This window comes from Portunus trituberculatus, chromosome 22 (genome assembly GCF_017591435.1).
Source record: "Portunus trituberculatus isolate SZX2019 chromosome 22, ASM1759143v1, whole genome shotgun sequence".
Lineage (NCBI taxonomy): Eukaryota > Metazoa > Arthropoda > Malacostraca > Decapoda > Portunidae > Portunus > Portunus trituberculatus.
Window position 1 is genome coordinate 8,160,351 of NC_059276.1, and position 19,925 is coordinate 8,180,275.

Genomic DNA, 19,925 nt, shown 5'->3' on the forward strand with positions numbered 1-19,925 from the left:
AGAGAGAGAGAGAGAGAGAGAGAGAGAGAGAGAGAGAGAGAGAGTAGTGTGTGGTTGTGAGGTGTATAAGAGAAGGCGAAGCACGAAAGGAAGGAGGAAGGAAGGTAGGAAGGAGTGCGAGTGAAGTAACATGAAGGACAGGAAGAGGAAGAGGAGGAAGAAGAGGAAAAGGAGGAGTAGGAGGAGGAGGAGGAGGAGGAGGAGGAGGAGGAGGAGGAGGAGGAGGAGGAGGAGAGAAGGAAGAAGAGAGGAGGTGTGAAACCTAGGTAAATTAAAGTGGGTAAGGGGGTAATGGATGTTTGGCAGGGATGAGGCAATCAGTTTATATTTTCATATTATTAATTTTTCTGCTTTCTATGTATGAAATAAAATTACTTCTTTTCGTATTATAGATTTGTATTATTGTATTGCATAGTTTCTATTTTGTCTGCTTTAGAAGTATGAAATAGAGTTACTTTTTTTCCTATATTACGAGTATTTGTTCATTGGGGTAATGGATGATTGTGAAATTGTATTTTTGGGTAATCGCTGCGAAAAGGTTGGGAAACACTGGGCTAGAGGAAAGAAGGTAAAGTGTGTGAGAGGAGAGAGAGAGAGAGAGAGAGAGAGAGAGAGAGAGAGAGAGAGAGAGAGAGAGAGAGAGAGAGAGAGAGAGAGAGAAAGAGCGTGTGAAGAGCAAGGAAGAGTAAATTACGAAATATTGTGGGATGACTAAAGGAGAGAGAGAGAGAGAGAGAGAGAGAGAGAGAGAGAGAGAGAGAGAGAGAGAGAGAGAGAGAGAGAGAGAGAGAGAGAAACCAATACCCTTTTCTTTGGACAATATCTCTTAGTTGCTTTCCGTTCTTTTATTGATCACTTGTACTGCCTCCCGTTTTCTTTCATTCATATGCATTTATCCTCCTTGTCCTCCTCCCTTTCTCCATCCCTCGTAAAGGGAGGGAAGGAGGGAGAGGAGGGAAGGTCTTGGAGTTGTCATGGGGGCCGGTAGTTTCTTCGTAGGTGTGTGTGTAAAGACGAGATCGAGGAAATTTGCTCTCTCTCTCTCTCTCTCTCTCTCTCTCTCTCTCTCTCTCTCTCTCTCTGCTAGTATTTCTCAACGTAAAGTGAAGTGTTTGAAAGATCTTGTGATTCCTGGATTGTATTTTCTAAAAGCTTACAGGGAAAATTAATTGGATTTTCATCAATATTTTTCTGATTAGTGTTACAAAATCCCTGTTAAACTGCCACTAGGATCATAAAAGCAGCTTGAAAACTTAAACACTTAAGCTTTGTATTCTCACCGAGATAATATGATTCACAATGGTGTCTTCTGTTGCTGGTACATAATCCTTGTTAATCCTTTCAGTACCATGACACGCTTTCATATTCATTCTGCTTACTATTAGGTGATTTTATACAGCTTCAGATGCTTATGTTGGGATTAAAACAGTGAAGACCTTAGCCATTAACCTTCTGACCTCCATATATCCTTCTTGATCTAAATAAATTCGTTCAATCATACCCAAAACTCATGGTAAGAAATATGTCTCAGTAATGAAGGGATTAATCTATTTAGGATCATAAAATCATACTTGAAAAACTCCAGTAATCAAATAACTTATCAAATGTAAGAGACAAGACAAGGAAAGGTTTATAAATGCGGAGCTCACACAGTTTACACTCGTTCACTCACACAATCCCCGAGTAAGCAGACTGAAGGGATACTAATAGAATAATTGAAGGGATGATAAGACACATTACCTCACCTCTTTTCTATCCTGAGACCACAACCCTCACAACACAAACATAAATGACACAAGGTACACACACCAGTTCCTTCCTCTCCCCTTCCTCAGATAAGCTCACGGAAATGACACAGCTAAGACAACATAAGGAAGATAAGACATTACTTCATTTCTTTCCCGCCAATAAACAGCACCACCTTGCAAACAAACATAAGAAGCATAACTTGTAACCGTTCCTTCCTTTCCCCTTGACCAGATAAACTCACGGAAGGGATAAAAGGAGGATTAATCTGCAAACCTCTGAGACGATCGGCTGACGTGCATGAGCTGAGGCTGGGAGGATGAGAGGAAGAGGCTTATATGACCGATACATGCACACAGAGACAGAGATTCATGTTTGCAATAAGATACCAAGATTTCACGTACCAGCTTCACCGTGTCGGCCCTGAGGAGTCAATATATTTGCTACGAGTTCCTTGGTTTGGTTTTCGGGGTGTATAGATGAGTTAACCCTTCCACAGGTACAGTTTTCTTCCCTTGATAGTTAACGGTTTCATTTATATTTCCCTGCTTCGTACATGTCTATAATTCTGTGTTATATGTTGAAAAGCTTATGTTATTCAGTGTTTCATTTATTAACCTCCTTCAGAACTGAGACACATTTTTACCTCGAGATTTGTGTACGGTTAGACCATTTTTATTGACATTAGGAAGGATCTGTGGAGGTCAGAAGATTAATGGCCACAGTTTTCACTATTGTAAGTTTCTGAAGGTGTATAAAACCACCACATAGTAAGCAGAATGAATATGGAAACGCATCATGGTACTCTAAGGATTAATCTTATATGCTAACCAGTTTCTTCCTATCCAAATTACAGATAATTAATTAACAAAACAATACATTCTTACGATTACAAAAAAGAACCAACGTCTCCCTAGATATACAAGGTGACCGGAGGGAGGACAGGTGATACAAGTTGGACAGGTAAGCAAATATAAATAGAGAACATAACAAAGTAGAGAGAAAATGCCCAGCGTGATACAAACTACAAACAAACAACTAGTGTGCCCCAATCATAGGAAAACTCAAACACACACACAGATGCTCGTTAACTCAAACTTTCCCCCTTCACACACACACACACACACACACACACACACACACACACACACACACACACACACACACACACACATCACTCTCCCTCACCTGAACTCAAATCAACACCAAAAGTAAAAAAGAAAACCTAAAAACATCTTCAATTTGGCTGGGGTCCTAAATATGGCGTAGAGAGGGCAACCTTCTCCCACGCTTCTGAGCTGATCCAATTCCCAGGACTCTCTAGAAACTCCCTAAGGGTGATTACATTCGTCCTGGAACGAGAAACTTCACCCCAAGTCCTCGCTGGCCGCACGAATTTCAGCAATTAGTAAATCCTTTCCTTTTTTTCGCTCCTCACTTTTTTACTTTCCCCATCCTTTCGTCAATTTTCTCAGGCAGAGTGAGTGAGTGAGTGAGTGAGAGTGAGTGAGAGAGTGAGAGAGTGAGAAAGTGAGTAAAGGTTCAGTGCGAGAAATATGAGAAATAGGAGTAAGCAGAAAGGAAGAGGAATAGAAGGAAAAAGGAAGAAGATTAGGTACCGAGAGAACGACGATGGAGGAGGAGGAGGAGGAGGAGGAGGAGGAGGAGGAGGAGAAGAGCGTTAGGTGGTTTTATAAAGGAGATGAAAGGGGAAACTGAAGAAAAGAGAAGAGAAGTGAGGAGAATAAAGGATTATTAGGGTACGCAGCGGGAGACAGAAAGGCGATCATGACAGACACACAAACAGCCTGACATGAGGAGATAAAGACGAGGCACGGGGGAGAAAAGAGGCAAAGAGAAAGAGAGAGAAAAAGAGAAAAAAAGGAGACAGGAAACAGAAGAGACATAAAGAGGAAAAGAAAAAGGAGGCATATAATGGGGGAAACAGAAAGAGAAGACACCGAACAAAGGAAACAGAATGAAAAAGGAGCTAGAACAGAAAAGACGATAAAAGAAAAAAAGAGAGAGAGAGAAAGAGAGAAAGAGACGAAATATTTCACATATATTACGAGAAATGAGCACAAACATTAATAAAAAGTAACAAAGAAATAAAACAAAGGAAAACAGAATGAGAAAATAAGAGAAAAAAGGTAGAAATATGTGTTAGAGAGAGAGAGAGAGAGAGAGAGAGAGAGAGAGAGAGAGAGAGAGAGAGAGAGAGAGAGAGAGAGAGAGAGAGAGCAAAAATAAATAGGAGACACGACGAAACTTGGTGTAGAATCCAGCCAACCATCTCTCTCTCTCTCTCTAAGCGCGTGACAAGCCGATACTAAAAGGAAAAAGGCGATAAATTGTGGATATCATTCGTTCCTTTCACGAGAGGAAGAAGGACACAGGGACAGTAAGAGAATGGGAAGAAACACAAAGGTAGGAGGGAAGAATAATTGCAATGACCTCAAATTACAGTCTAAGGTTGTGAATGGGTCGGCCTCCTCTCCTCCTCCTCCTCCTTCCTCTTCATCCTCCTTCAGTCACTCAGTTGGTAAATTGTGTGTCTTATCTAATTGTTTATCTCCTTGCTTTCTTCTTTTTCATGTATTTCTTTCTTTCATTAGTTAGTCAGTTAGTCTTTTAATAAGCAAGTTGGCAGTCAGTTAGTCAATCGGTCAGTCAGTCAGTCAGTCAGTTAGCGAGTGAGCGAGTGAGCGAGTGAGTGAGTAAGTGTAAGTGAGTCAATCAATCAATCAGTAAATCAATTAGTGAGTGAGTGAGTGAGTGAGTGAGCCAGTAAGTGAATGGGTTAGTGAGTGAATGAGTGAATGTGTCAATTAGTCAGTCAGTGAGTCAATCAGTTAGTCAGTCAGTCAGTCGGCCAGTCAGTCATTCAGTCATTCATTCATTCATTCAGTCAGTCAGTCGGTCAGTTTCTCTCTCAACATTCTTCTCTCTCTCTCTCTCTCTCTCTCTCTCTCTCTCTCTCTCTCTCTCTGTTCCCGTGTGGCTGTTTATTTCTCTCTCTGTCTGCCTTTCCATCTGTTTACCTGTGTCATTACGTCTAATTTAATCAGGAGTGGGAAGCCAGACCTCCACTAACGCAAGGAAATAAAGGCGGGAATGCCAAGGTACATTCACGAATATTAGTAAGCCGAGGAGTGAAGGAGGGAAAAAAGTAGAGATATATAATAGAAAAGAAGCAGAACAACGTAGCATTTCAGAAGTACTCGGAGTAACAAATGAAGCTAGAGAATTCTTGCATCTGAATACGAGAGGGGGAGAAAATCATGCACGGAAAAATATGAACTGTAACACGAGACGATATTGAAAAAAGAAAGTGATGAAGGAAAAATATGACAAGATAACAACAGAGAGAGAGAAAATGACACGAGGAAAAATAAGAAAGAGAATCAGAAAGTGAGGTAATGATAAGGGAAAAATATAAAGAAAATTTGGGAAAAGAGGAAACAAGAAAATACAGCGGAAATAAATCTCTTCTCTCCAAAATAGAAGAATAAGTAAAGAAAGATCAATAATTCAACCCAGCAGCAAAGAAAGTGAGTGAAAGGGAGAGTGAGAGAGCAAAACACTGCAACAAGTATTTAGTTTTTTCTTTACAATTTCGAAGAACCAATTACGAGGTCATCAGGTCAGGCCGTGTGTGTGTGTGTGTGTGTGTGTGTGTGTGTGTGTGTGTGTGTGTGTGTGTGTGGTGAGCTCATTTTTCTACCATACCCTGCTGCCTTCTTGATTAGATTACCCTCTCTCTCTCTCTCTCTCTCTCTCTCTCTCTCTCTCTCTCTCTCTCTCGTACATATTTCCTCTACTTTCTTCCTGTTTCCTTTCTTTTTCTTTTATTTCTTCATGTCTCTCTCTCTCTCTCTCTCTTTCCTTTCTTCTATTCCTCCCTAGCTTCATCATCCCCCTTCTATCTCCCTCCTTCTCTCCATCCTCCTCCTTCTCCTTCCCTGTCACTCTTACTGCATGCCTTCAAATGAGTACCAATTAAAAACTCTGACTTTTCTCTAACACTTACAGTCGGAAATAAGAACATGCTGTATGATTTTGATGCTTTTTCTATTCCATTCCGTTTGAGTGCAAATTTTGTTCTTATTTTTTAGTGTCTTGTAAAATAAATGAGAAAAAAAGAAAAAAATACTGAGAGATAGATAGATAGATAGATAGATAGATAGATAGATAGATAGAGAGAGAGAGAGAGAGAGAGAGAGAGAGAGAGAGAGAGAGAGAGAGAGAGAGAGAGAGAATGTATATCATATGCATTTAAAATTTATTAGAGAATTGCTCACATCAAACGTAAAACTTAATGGATAAGAGAGAGAGAAAAAAAAAGATAAAGAGAGAAAGAGATTAAAACACGAAGGAAAAAGAAATCATATCTACAAAGAATTCTGAGAGAGAGTAAAGATTAAAGTCACGAATTATTAACAGCACCATTCTCAAGTACCATTATTTCAAACATTAATTATTAAACAAAAAAAGAAAGAAAAAGAGATAAAAGTTGAGAGAGAGAGAGAGAGAGAGAGAGAGAGAGAGAGAGAGAGAGAGAGAGAGAGAGAGAGAGAGAGAGAGAGAGAGAGAGAGAGAGAGAGAGAGAGAGAGAGAGAGAGAGAGAGAGAGAGAGAGAGAGAGAGAGAGAGATAATTATAATGTAGGTAAAATAGAAAAGATATTTAAGTGTTTGTTTATTTTCCTACAGAACGAGACGATGCTAATGAGAGAGGGAGAGGGATAGGGAGAGGGAGAGAGAGAGGATGAAATAGAGGGAGACATAGAGATGAAAGAGTGAGAGATGCAAAGAGAAAAGAACGATAAAACGGTAACAGGATGAGAGTGAAGGGACCTGAAAGGACGTGAAGGGACCTGATGGGTTTAAGTACGGTAATAAATGAAGGATCGTGGTTCAGGGAGAAGATAAATTTTGTAATAGGATTAATTAGTACAAGATTCTCCCACCCCTGCTCCTCTCCCCAATTTTTCTATCACTTTTTATTACTTGAATGGGCGAAGAGAGAGAGAGAGAGAGAGAGAGAGAGAGAGAGAGAGAGAGAGAGAGAGAGAGAGAGAGAGAGAGAGAGAGAGAGAGAGAGAGAGAGAGAGAGAGCCAGTATTTTTTTTTCTCATTCTGTTTTTTCTTCTTTCTTTCTTTTATTTTCTACTGTACAAACTCTTCTATACTTCACACATCTCTAAAAAGAAAAAATCGAAAAGTCACAGCGAAGACCACTTAAAACATAGCAAGATGGACAACCATGTATAATCTTTCTCATTCTGTTCTTCTTATTTCTGTCTTTTATTCATCTGCTGTACAAATTCTTCTACACTTCACCCATCTTCTCTAAAAAAATAAATAGAAAGCCACCTCCTCTTTTCTCACCGATGGCGTGACGGGAGCTGCAGGTCGTTGCTCTTACTGGGTTGTCACGACGCTGCTTCCCTGCTGTCACCTCACCGCTCATTTATCGACCAACCGCAGCAGCAGGGATGGACAGCTGGCGTGGCTGGAGTGGTTGCTTGTCGCTCTTCGGCCGCCTCGGGATATGAGCCTCTAGATTTCACGGTAGGTCAGAACGCACTGCCAGTCACGCCGCGCCAAGTAGTCAGTTTGAAATTTGAGCCTCAAAAGTGAAAAGTAGTATGCTCGTTGCCTTAGTTATGAGTGGTATTACGCGAGTGAGTGTGATGGTAATAGTTAATTCAAGTTAATTACGACAGACAGACACTGAAGGAGATAAAAACGAAAAAAAAAAAAAAAATAATGAACAAAGGAAAAAACAAGCAAACAAGCAAACAAGAGAGAGAGAGAGAGAGAGAGAGAGAGAGAGAGAGAGAGAGAGAGAGAGAGAGAGAGAGAGAGAGAGAGAGAGAGAGAGTACTGGATGATCATTCTGGACTTAATGTCTCTCCAAATAGTACTTGAGAGACACGAGAGATAAGGGAAACTATCCTCTCTCTCTCTCTCTCTCTCTACCTCGAGATTGGAAGAGGAAACAAGCGAGAGAAGAAAAGGAAGGAAGGAAAAAAGTAAAACAGGGAATTGAAAGAAAACGGAAATATTGAACGAAAAAGGAAACTTAGAAAGCCAAGATAGATTGATAAAAATAAGGAAGAGAAAAATGACAACAAAGAAATGTGAATTAGACGCAAAGAGAGAGAGAGAGAGAGAGAGAGAGAGAGAGAGAGAGAGAGAGAGAGAGAGAGAGATTCCTTCCGTGACCTGATGGTAAAGGAAGAATTATAATAAGGGAAGAGGAGGAAAAGGTAGAGGAAGAGGAGGAGGAGGAGGAGGAGGAGGAGGAGGAGGAGGAGGAGGAGGAGGAGGAGGAGGAGGAGGAGGAGGAGGAGGAGAAAGAGGAGGAGAAGATGGAGGATGTACCAAGTAAGAGAAGACTTTTTCCCTTTAACGAGGCACCTGTTTTAGTGTAGAAGACGGGGAGATGGAGGAGGAGGAGGAGGAGGAGGAGGAGGAGGAGGAGGAGGAGGAGGAGGAGGAGGAGGAGGAGGAGGAGGAAGAGGAAGAGGAAGAGGAAGAGGAAGAGGAAGAGGAAGAGAAGGAGGAGGAGGAGAAGGAGGAGGAAGAGTATGAATTGATCAGGAGGAGTAGGAGGTAAAGGGTAAAATTTTAAGCACTACCAACACTAATGAAAAAAAAAAGAAATGAAAAAAAAACTTGTCAAAATAATTCAGGACAAAAAAAAAAAAACACGAAAGCGAAAAAAAAGAGGAAAAAAAAAAAACGAGAATGACGTAAGGGAGCAATCAGAGAGAGAGAGAGAGAGAGAGAGAGAGAGAGAGAGAGAGAGAGAGAGAGAGAGAGAGAGGCGGTCAGGAAGCGTAGCGAGGAAAGACAGGAAAATTAAGGAGGATGAAAAAAAGAGCAAGAGGCAAGTGGGGTATTATGTTCATCTCTCTCTCTCTCTCTCTCTCTCTGTCACTTTAGAGCATCCATTTCACCCTAAACTACCTTAATCACTATATAAATTTCCATCACAATCCTTTAAAATTCTAAAGTAACTTGAAACTATTCACCCTAAGCACTCTAAAAGGTCAGAGTCACCCTACATGACCCTTACGTGTCTTTAAGGTGACTTTTTTAAGGTCCAAATGACACCAAAGCTTAAAAATTTCATACACTTCTCCCGTAACATCTTTAGTACCATGACACATTGGTATACTCATTCTGCTTACTATTTGGTGATTTTATACAGCTTCAGAAACTCATGTGGGGGATCAAAATAGTGAAGACTCTGGCCATTTATCTTCTGACCTCCATAGACCCTTCCTAATGTCAAGAAAATCGTCTAATCATACCCAAAACTCAAGGTAGAAATGCGTCCCAGAACTAAAGGGTTTAAACTGTCCCTTTCACCTTTCAGTCTTGCCAATCACCCTGAGTGGAAGCGTCCATCTAAGGAACAAACTCTCCCTTCAATTAGGTGACTGTCAGGTCCTCCTCCTCCTCCTCCTCCTCCTCCTCCTCCTCCTCCTCCTCCTCCTCTTCCTCTTCCTCTTCCTCTTCTCTTCCTAAGTTTGGGGAGTCTCATCTTGTCTTCTTCCATTCTCCTTTCGACCCTTAATTACTTTCTTTCCTCTCTCTCTCTCTCTCTCTCTCTCTCTCTCTCTCTCTCTCTCTCTCATTATCATCTTTTCCATCATTATTTTCTTTTCCCTTTACAACAAGAAGGAACTGTAGAAAGGAACGTATAGAAAAGTAGATAAAACAGAAGGAACAAGGGAAGAAGGATGATAGAGAAGAAATAAACTATGATAAACAAATGAAGAAGGAAAAACAAGAAAAAATGAAAAGAATTTAGTTGATATACACGAAAAAATCTTTATCTTTTTCGGTAAGAGAGATAATTATTCAGAATCATAACCATCATTGTTAGTGTTATTGTTATTAGTCTCGCTGGCAAGACAGAGAGTAGCAGTGAGACAAAGATGATGATTAGGGACAAAGAAAATGCTAATGTACTGTGCGGACACTGAATCTGATTGCTTCTTGAGATAAAACAACCGTGAAATAGAATAAATCGTTCGTAAATACAGGAAAGCAATAAGAAAATAAATTAATAAATGAAATAACACAAAAAGTTTTGACATCACAACTAAAAAGATAGATAGATAGATAGATGAACGTAAAGATATATAGAATGACAAAGAGACAGAGATAGATACAGATTATGTTTGTAAAGCCAGACGAGGTTGAAGGCTACTACAGTGAACTCTCCTTTATTGATATTCTGGTGTACGGTTTCTATTTTCTATTATTTTCATATACCATGTTGGCTTTTCACGGGAATTTCTGGGGTAACGGGGATACTTTTTGGGGTATCTCCTATCTTAAACCCCACCCGCTAGAAAACCATTGCCCCGAGTGAGGAAGCCCAACCTACACTCGGACCGTGGACAGGATTCGAACCAGTGCGCTTAGAGACCCCTCGGATCCCAAAGCAGGCATGTTCCACTGCACCACAGCGGCCCCAATTTCTCCTGGTGTCTTCCTGCAGTTGAAGCAAGAACTATTAATAAAAGAGAATGCACTATAGCCCTTAACCTCGTCTGCCCACAAGAAGATACAGATTAATATAATGATACAAGAATGGAAATATAAGGAAAATAAATAAAGGAAAGGAAAGAGAGACATAGAGAAATACAAACACAACAGATGCAAAACGTAACTGAATAAATAAAAAAATAATAATGTAAATGCTTGAAAATAACAATAACATGGAAGAGAGAGAGAGAGAGAGAGAGAGAGAGAGAGAGAGAGAGAGAGAGAGAGAGAGAGAGAGAGAGAGAGAGAGAGAGAGATATTAGAGAGACAACACATGAAAAACAAGCTTACCTAATGATATCAATTTCCATGGTTAAAACTTGAAAAAACTCTGTGTGTGTGTGTGTGTGTGTGTGTGTGTGTGTGTGTGTGTGTGTGTGTGTGTGTGTGTGTGTGTGTGTGTTTGTGTTCAGGAGGGTTAAATGGAAAGAAGAAAGGAGGAAGTGAGGAAGAAAAAGAATCGAAGGGAGAGGACATTGGAACGAGGTGAAGGAAAAGGATTAGGAGGGAGAGGAAGAGGAGGAAGAGGAAGAGGAGGAGGAGGAGAAGGAGGATAAAGGAAGGAAGGAGGACAAGGAGATAAGGTTTAATCTGACTCTTATGCTTAATATTTGCACCCTGATGAGAGAGAGAGAGAGAGAGAGAGAGAGAGAGAGAGAGAGAGAGAGAGAGAGAGAGAGAGAGAGAGAGAGAGAGAGAGAGAGAGAGAGAGAGAGAGAGAGAGAGAGAGAGAGAGAGAGAGAGAGAGAGAGAGAGAGAGAGAGAGATGAGCCAGACGATGATCAAGGAAAGAATGAGAGAGAAATGCACGGAGAGAAGAGGAGGAGGAGAAGGAGGAGGAGGAGGAGGAGGAGGAGGAGGAGACGGAGGAGGAGGAAGAGAAGAAAGGATAGAATCTTATAAGGGAATGAATGAATGAATGAAGCAAGGAAGGAGGAAAGAAGGAAAAAAACTCACAAAAAAACGAAAGACAAAGTAAAAAGTAAGAAAGAAAAAGACAGAGGAAAGAACGAAGGAGAGAAAAGAGAAAATACATAATGAAATAAAGGAAGAAGGAAAGAGAGGAAGAACTGAAGAAAGCAGGAAGAAAAATATGAAGAAATAGAGGAAATGGAAGAAGAAAATGGAGCGGAAGGGAAAATGATAGAAGGAATGTAAGAAATGGAGCCAGAGAGAGAGAGAGAGAGAGAGAGAGAGAGAGAGAGAGAGAGAGAGAGAGAGAGAGAGAGAGAGAGAGAGAGAGAGAGAGAGAGAGAGAGAGAGAGAAAGGCTTATAGAGTGGATAGATAGAAGGATTTGCACATAATTTTTTTTGTTCTAAGGATTACAAGCAGGTCACGATTAAATTTGTCTTTTTATTTATCTTTTATTTATCTGAAATGCATCAGGAACACGAGGATGAAAATCACAGTTCGTATGTCAAAATCGTGTCTTTTAATACATATATTTTTAATAGCTTCCAAAATTCAACGAGATTAATTTTCCTTTCAAATTTTTTCTATCTCTCTCTCTTTTACTCTCTTCCTTCGTTTATTTGTCTCTTTTTCTTTTCTTTTTGTATGTCTTCTGACTTTCTCTCTTTTTCTTGTTGTTTTTCCTTCATTTCTCTTTTTTTTCTTAATTTTCTTTTAGTTTTTTCTCTTCATCTTGTTCTTTCTTTCTATTAATTAATCTACTTTCTTACTTCCTTTAGTCTATTTTTCCTTTCCTTTTCTTTGTCTTCTGATTTTTTTTTTTCTTGCTGTTTTTCCTTCATTTTACTTTTTTTCCTTCATTTTCTTTTAGTTCTTTCTTCTTTCTATTAATTAATTTACTCTTATACTTTCTTTAGTCTATTTTTCGTCTTTTCCTGTCGTTTCTCCTATCAATTATCATATTCCGTTTTCTCTCATTCATTCCTTTCTTGATTTCTCTCTCTGTTCTTTCCGTTCTTGTCTTCTAAAGCCTTTCTCTTTCCCCTCCTTTTCCTCTTCCTTCTATCTCCTTCATACGTAATCGTTTGACCCATTTATCTCCCTCCTGTGTGTGTGTGTGTGTGTTCCTTCAATAGTGCAGCCTTGGAAGCAGAAATATGGAGTAATTTTGAGAATCGTGATAAATCTGAGATGAGACAGAAAGAACACTCAACGTCACATGTCCAGTTGAAATTAGCATACCAAAGAGAGAGAGAGAGAGAGAGAGAGAGAGAGAGAGAGAGAGAGAGAGAGAGAGAGAGAGAGAGACGAGAGATATTACCTGGACTGCCAAATGAGGTTAAACGCAACAGGTGTAAAACTTCAACTATAATCAATGAGGACCAATTACAGGTAACATTGATTGGTTCACGAGTGACAGGTGATAGGTAGAGAGGCCTCACCTGTCACTCCTCACACCTGTCCTTTACCTGCTCTCTATATTGCTACACGTCTTCCTGTCCTTTGTCATTTAAATCCTGTTTTCTGAATTTGTACAGGATATTGCATGCTACAGTAAGTCTCCTTTTTTCAGTATCATAGTAAAATGTTGGACTGTTATGTTTCTCTTATTTTCTTTCATATTTGATGTTTCTGTTGTATTTCATCTATTGGCTCATATTTTCTTTATTTCCTTAACCATATCACCTAGAGTTCTTTTCCTCACCTTACTTTCCCACTGTTTTTTTTCACCCATTTCCCTTTCATTTCCTTAAACTCATTACTCTCACACCACACCCACCCATTACTCCCTCATTCCTGCATCTCACGCACCTCACACACACACACTCTTATATGGAACACTGAATGACATTTCCCTTCACTCCATGCTCATCCTATCACTCCACGGAGATAAGACCAGCACTACCACACCACACACTTTCTTCACCACGCTAACCACCACACCACACCATCACAGTTCCTCTCCAGTATCCAGCCTACATCACAGCCACTCCTCACCACACAGCAGCGCCACAGTTTTTTTTTTCCCAGCATAGTAGTGACAAGCAGCGCTTTGATGTGGACTGGCAGTGAATTGGCAGTGTAGCGCCGCGCCTGTGTCTGCTCTGAGGGTCTTCTTGACGTGACCTGGCCATTGATTGGGGCAAGTGGTGAGGAGCGGCTGGCTGCTTCAAATGACGTACGTTACATCTCCTGTTTTACTGAGCTAAATCTGGGCTTTCTCCCGCTCTTCTGTGTGTCTTAGTCTCGTCTGTGTTTATGTATATGTGCATGTGTGTGTTATTTTGTAGTTTTACAGGTTTTGGCTGTCAGGTAATGAACGAATGATATCTGTTACTATATTTGTCTTTCGGCTCTTTAAGTCTTTTTCTTCAGAGGAGCAACATTTGAGTGACCTTTTCAATATTATACTTGTTGTTGATCTTCTTTACACATGAAAAAAAAATGATATCTATGAATCTACAACGCAAAAATCAAACCACATGCAGCACAACACCTGAACTGTTTCGTCAGTCTTCCTGTTGCTGCTGCTGCTGCTACTGCTGTGAGGCGCGTTTCGAAATTACGTTCTAAACTTGCACCACATTTTATCAAGGTGGATGAGAAGCCGAAGCAGTCAAAGGGTTGATTAATCTCAGCCTCAGGCCTCGCTTCCCCTGCTCACCCTCACTCACGCCGGTCACAAACCTGAACTTTATATCATATATATATATATATATATATATATATATATATATATATATATATATATATATATATATATATATATATATATATATATATATATATATAATCACCATGTTCTTTTTCCTTGTATACTGAAATACAGCTCACATGGTCAAAGCTTCGGAAGTCTATGAACGTTAATTATCACTTCCGTCCACCTTTGATATCTTGATTCCAAATGCATTTCTTAGAATGGATAGCAACTTATGTGATCTAAATGAAAAGTGACGCAGTTCATCAATACACAACAAAGTTATTAATGAAAGAAACTCCAGAGCATTTTGCAGTTACACATTCAGCGCCCCGGGGTCTGCCTTGCGACAGGAAATATTCAAAAGCACTTAATGGAGGCTGGCGACATTATTATTATTACATTTAAGTACGAGTTGGAGGGAAGGGCCGGAGGTGGAAAGAGAGACAGACAGACAAACTTACAAACAGACTGGTTAGAAAAGGACGAAGAGAGACAAGAAAAATGAATAATAAATACATGAAGCTTTCACTAAGACGCAGAGGAAAAAGTGGCGATAAATCCTCTTTTACTTCGATTCACTCTTGGAGACATGACAGAAAAGTCGGCGGCTTTATTCCCGAGGGCGAACTCACAAACTCGTCGCAGAAAAAAAAAAGGAAAAACGAAAAAAAAAAAAGAGTTGGGTGAATGTTTTTGATACAAGATCCTCATCCGCTCATTGCCACCGCCGCAGGAAAATTGTTACGTGAATCAATATACACTTTTGACGAGGGAAATACCTGAAATTTATACCTGGAGGAGATCTTAAAATTGGTAGTCTTTCTCTTAAACACATCTTCCTCTTGGCTTCCATTTCCTCCTCCTTCTCTGCCTTCTTTTTTTCGTACAACCACCTTCTCTTCATTTTCCACCTTGTGTGTGTGTGTGTGTGTGTGTGTGTGTGTGTGTGTGTGTGTGTGTGTGTGTGTGTGTGTGTGTGTGTGTGTTTGCATGCGCCCTCGAGTTGCATAATTTACCAACTTAATCCTCTTTCTCTTTCTATCCTTTATTAGTCATTGTCTTTTCTTGTTATGTTCATTGCGATATTTCATTATTACGCAGTTTTAAATCTTTTTGTACCTAGAAGCAATTATTAATATTACACTACTACTACTACTACTACTATTACTACTACTACTACTATTACCTCTACAACCACTATCAATATCACAGGTGAGTTAATTAGACATCACCTGTTCGAGTCATACACCTGGCAAGGCTTTTACTGAGACCCAACTTCATTCCCTAACTTCATTTTGTCTTCCAGCTAATTATTCTCACTCCTGTGTCTTCAACTTCACTTCTTTGCGTCAAACTTTTCTATCAATCTTTTCTCCTTCCCTTCCTGTTTTAAGATTTCGTTCATTATTCCTAAGTTTAATTGGTTTTCTTTTTTTTTTTTTGGGTACATTTAGGACAACTAGTATGTTTTGCCTTTATTTCTATTTACTAGTTTGTTTTCTTATGTTCCTATTCACCCTTCCTTCTTTAAATAACCTCTCTGCATTAATTCTCCCCAATTTTTCCTTTCTCCTTATATTTATCCTCGTTATCCTCTTCCTCCTCTTTCCACACCTCCTCTTACCTGTTTTTAATCCGCTTAAGTATGTTTCCTCCTTCTCATTATTCATCTCTATTTCTTCCTTCCTTCTTTTTTTTTCTTGGTATTCTCCATTTTCTTTCACGCCTTCGTCTTTCTCCTTATGTGCGTATTTCTATCTCTCTTTATCTATTTGCGCTTCTTTCTCTTTCTTCTCCTAATTTATTTTTTTCCTTCTTGTCGCCTTTTTCCCTCCACCTCTACCACCACCATCTCTTTTTTTCTCCTTCTTTTTCTTTTCATCATTCTCTTAATTTTCTTTTTCATTTTATCCTTGTCATTTTCTTGTTTGTCATTGTCTTATAATTCTTCCTCTTTTATCATCTACTCCTTCTCCTTCTCTTCCTTTTCCTTCTATTAACTGCTTATTTATCTTAAACATTTCCTATTCCTCATTCACATTAATCTTCCCTCTTCGTCATCCTTTGCTTCCTCCTCTTTCTCTATTAATTTCCTTCACTTTCGCTGGTTGATATGCTTTTCTATTCTCATTTATCATTTTGTCCTTTACCTCCTCATCTTCTTCCTCCTCTTGTCCCTATCCAGCATGATCAAGGAGGTACAAAAGAACAATTAGCAAATCTACTTCCCGACTAATTTCTTGCCACTTACGAAGCCATTTGCTCATCAGACTCTGACTCGCCACTCCTTGTCGCAAAGATGGAGGTAATGCGAGCGTAAAGTGAACGATGAGCCTTTGTTGTGAGCTTCTGGTAATGGTGGTAGTGGTGGTGGTGGTGGTGGTGGTGGCAATATTGTCAGTGTCGTAAATATATGTTGAGAAGTTAGGTTTGTGTTTTCTCTTTCTGCTTGTGTCTGTTTCTTTGTGTTATATTATTCTCTCTCTCTCTCTCTCTCTCTCTCTCTCTCTCTCTCTCTCTCTCTCTCTCTTTCCTTTCTTACTTTCCCAGCAGAAGTTGAGGATTAAAACTCTTAGCAGATTTAGGAAAGTATTACGGAAAAAGCAGCTCCATGGGGCTAGAAAGTCTCTCTCTCTCTCTCTCTCTCTCTCTCTCTCTCTCTCTCTCTCTCTCTCTCTCTACCCTGCGGTTAAGGCGAATCAAGCTGGGTCGCCTTAATCAACCAGTAAATATTTGTCAAGATGATTGCCGTACTTAGCAATCTTCCCGCTGCAGATCACTACCTTGCCTCGCCTCCACCTGCGCCCAATTAACCGCCTTGCGCCACATAATATTACCAGCTGACGTGCCCGTGACGCCTCTACGCATGTCTTATCATCCACATCCACTCAGCCATCCCACCCGTGCGCATATTTAGCCACGTAATGATGCAGCTATTTGCACCAACACGCAGCGATTCATTCACACTCTTCCACGCACATACACGCACCCACCCACACACACACACACACACACACACACACACACACACACACACACACACACACACACACACACACAGACTTATACGTGCACAAAAATAAAAGCAAGAGAGAGAGAGAGAGAGAGAGAGAGAGAGAGAGAGAGAGAGAGAGAGAGAGAGAGAGAGAGAGAGAGAGAGAGAGAGAGAGAGAGAGAGAGAGAGAGAGTGTATCGTAATGAAAGCTTTACAAAATTTAATGACCTTTTCATCTCATTTTTTGGAAACAACTATTTTTCTCGTCTTTTAATTCTCTGGTAAATAGTTTTCCAGAATTAACCTTTTGAGAATCAGCTGCAGGCCACTCATGAAGGAAAAAACGTGAAAGGTCTCAGGTAAAAATGTTTTCGATATCATCGTAACATTTTTTCCCATTTAGCATTTTTTTTTATGTTGAATTTTTGTTTTTATATTTCGCAAGTCGTCCATTAACCTTACATTGAATCCTTACATCGTTTATTTCAAGTGCACTCAATGATATAAACGAAACGAAAAGGGAATATACAACAGCCAGTATCTTTATCGGTAACATTACTTTTGTACTTTTATTTTTAGCGAGCCGTTGCAAAAAATAATAGCAATGCATTCTTTATCAATTTACAACACACACACACACACACACACACACACACACACACACACACACACACACAGCGCTCTCACTTTTACAAGGACACGTTTCTTTTTCTCTCTTATTTCTATCCCAGACACGACCACCACCTCCACCACCTCCACCATCACCACCACCACTACCACCACCCCTTCGTCATCTTCCCCAACTCACACGCATCTCATTTTTCGCAATCCCGGTTCTCGTCCCAACTCGCGGCGCCTCACTCCTTCATCTCCGCTTCCTCGCGTGTGACAGAGACGCCGTGAGCTTGACGAAGTAGCTCCTCTGTGCTCTTCACGGAATGTCGAGGCAGCTTGCGGTAAAATTCTGACCGCGCATAATTGGTGAGACGGCTGAAAACACGGGTAGGGAGAGACGGGAGGCGAGCGGACAGGCAGGGACAAATAGGACGGAAGGGCGGGAAGACGGGAGGGCAGGAGGGAGGGTGGAAGGAGCGAGAGGGTTTGCAAACTACATTGTTGATTACCATGTCCTAGTTTCCTTCTGTGTCCACGAGGCTGGATAGTGGTGGAGGAGGGGACATTGAGGTGTGTGTGTGTGTGTGTGTGTGTGTGTGTGTGTGTGCGCTCCTTCTCTAAACTATGTCTCATTTCTGCTTCTTCCTTTTATTACCTGCTTCTCCTCTTCCTCCTCCTCCTCCTCCTCCTCCTCCTCCAGCTGCTCGTTTTCCTCTTTATCTTCATCACCCTGTCTCGCTTATTCCTCTTCATCGCCTTTCTTTTAATTAAGAAGGGGAGCATCTGGGAAGGGAAGCAACGTCGTGATATAAGACATGTCTATGTTTGATTCGTGCCTCCAGAAGAACAGGAATAACGATAAGAACTAGAAGTACAACAGAGACGGGTACAAGAATCAAAGCTGTAGAACTTGAAAAGCAGGAGCAAAAATAAGAAGAACAAAGACTAAAAGTTTAATAAAGACGGGTACAAGAACCACAGCTGTAGGATTTGAAGAACAGGAGAAACGATAAGAAGAACAAGGAGTAAAATTATAATAAAGACTAGTACAGAATCACAGCTGTAAGATTTGAGGAGAGACAACAGCAGGAAACAAAATACAAGAGAACATTGGAAAAACACGGAAGAAGATGAAAAAAAAAAAAAAAAAGAGAAGTCGATGAGAGTAAGACTATTAATACAACAACTATTATATTTTTGGGAAGCCGGTCAAGGGTAACAAAGATTAAAAAAAAGGCTCACTTCAATGACAGTTCCCTAAAAGATGAAAAAAAAATAGCTAAAAGTCTGGGACACAAGACAAAAAAAAAAAAAATTACGAAAAATAAACGAAATCAACATAAAATCTAAGCAAAAATAATAAAACAATAAACAATAGCAACTAAACCTTCCCTCTAGATACATAATTCCCTTCTGACTTGAACCTTGACCCACATACACACACACACACACACACACACACACACACACACACACACACGATTGGAGACTTCTGGAATACCTGGAATCCACCTCAATACGTAGGTTTCAAAGTCTCTTGGAATTGACTGGAATTGGCATACGTCGTTCGCGAAGTTGGGGTGAATGACCTCCATCTTACTTCTCCGCTAGATACGAACCCTCGAGAGATGTTGACAAGTTGTGGGACTCTCTAATTATCCCGCAGTGGTTACGGAAAGGCAAACTCGGGTAGAGAAATAGCTGAGAATAACAATGAGGAAAGATCTGTACTGTGTGAGAAGCGACATGTAAGTAACGGAGAAGAATAAGAGGAAGGAGATGGAAAATACGTAACAAATGCTGCTATACTGGCTGAGGAAAGTGAAATGTGTGATAGATAGAGAAAAAAAATGGTATAATGGCAAAGTCGAGGAGAGAAATACCTGAGTGACAAGGAGGAAAATGTGTATTGTGTGATAGGTGACGTGTAGATAACAGAGAAGAAAAGATGAAGAAGATGAAAAATACGTGATAAATGCTGCTTTACTGGCTGAAAGTGCAAACGTGTGACAAATAGAGAAACAGTTGAAAAAAAGACGAAAATTGGTATATATAGTGTACAATTAATTAATGGAGAAAAGACAAAACGTATGAAATGGCTAAATGCTACAAAATGTGTAAATGGTAAAGAGGAAAGTGAGTGCTAAATACTGAATAAATGGCTGGGAAAGCAAAATGTGTAGAGGATGATTTAATGAAAGAGAAGGAAGCTGTGATAAATGATAAAGAGAAGAGAGAATAAAACTGCATGATAGATTGTGAACACTCAACTGACAGGAAGCAAAACTGTAACATGAAAAGAGAAAGAAAGGAAAATATATGAACACACACACACACACACACACACACACACACACACACACACACACACACACACACACACAC